Source organism: Echinops telfairi, unplaced genomic scaffold (genome assembly GCF_000313985.2).
Source record: "Echinops telfairi isolate 266 unplaced genomic scaffold, ASM31398v2 ScPeMD7_19;HRSCAF=73, whole genome shotgun sequence".
NCBI lineage: Eukaryota > Metazoa > Chordata > Mammalia > Afrosoricida > Tenrecidae > Echinops > Echinops telfairi.
The window spans coordinates 3,620,363-3,621,479 of NW_022103916.1; positions in this window are offsets into that span (position 1 = coordinate 3,620,363).

Consider the following 1,117-nt stretch of genomic DNA (forward strand, 5'->3'; position numbering starts at 1 on the left):
GCATATACCCAGAAGTAAGAAACAGCCCATGATCATACATCTGTGCCCCAATGTTCAATGCAGTGCAGTTCACAATCGCAAAGAATTGGAAATGGCTTAAATTTCCATCATCCAACGAATGGATTAAAAAAACTGCTAAATACATCCAATGGAGTACTATGCACCCCTAAAAAGCAGCAATGGATGCATGAAACACCTGGAAAGACTTGGAGGAAATTATGCTAAGTGAACTAATTCAAGCACAAAAAAGGGCAAGTACAACATGAGTCCACTGAGGTAAGCTTAAAAAGTACAAGGGCAATAGGGGCAAAGCCACCAAGTGTATAAATACCCAGGGCGAGGTCCAGGCACCCTAGCAAGGGTTGGAACCAACCCAGAGATGCATATGGCAGCCAATTAAAAAGGAGGGGGAAAGTGGGGGGGTGGACAGTCAGGAAACAGGGGACTAACCCACACATGGGAAGGGTATTTTTCATGTCTCCACAGGAAAATGAGCAAGGGACCAGACCGCAACGTGGGGTGCCAAGCCTCAAGGACAACATACTGGCATGATGCAGTGAAGTAACAGAAATGGCTGTGGGGCCTGTCCCAGTCCCAGCTATGTCGACCCCATCCCCAGAAGAATGCGCTTCAGAGGACAGCACTGAAGAAACAGCCGGGAGTCGGGGAGGGAGAGAGAGAACACCACAACCTAACCCACTAAGCCTCAAGGAAGACATTGCTGCTTGGAGCAGCCAATGCACAGAGAGGACCACAGGGCTGGCCCCACCATGAGCCAAAATGCCCCCTCACTGACCCACAGAGCTACAGGGGACAGCACTGAAGATACAGTGGGAACTGTGTCTGGTCTGACAACACACACACTCACACACACACACAGGAGCAAAACACGAAAGGGAGTGCAGAACAAAGGGGGCAAAACAATCAAGGAATCCCCAAAAATAGACCTTGGAATCAGTAGACAGGGAGTGGCACTTCACCAGACCAGACTGGAAAACATTCAGAAAGTTCAGTAGACAGAACTGGAACTATTTATAAGGTTGCAGTTTTTGAAATGTGTGTGTGTTTCCTCTCTCTTTCTTTTTTTCATGTCTATCCATATAGGACTGGTAGGATA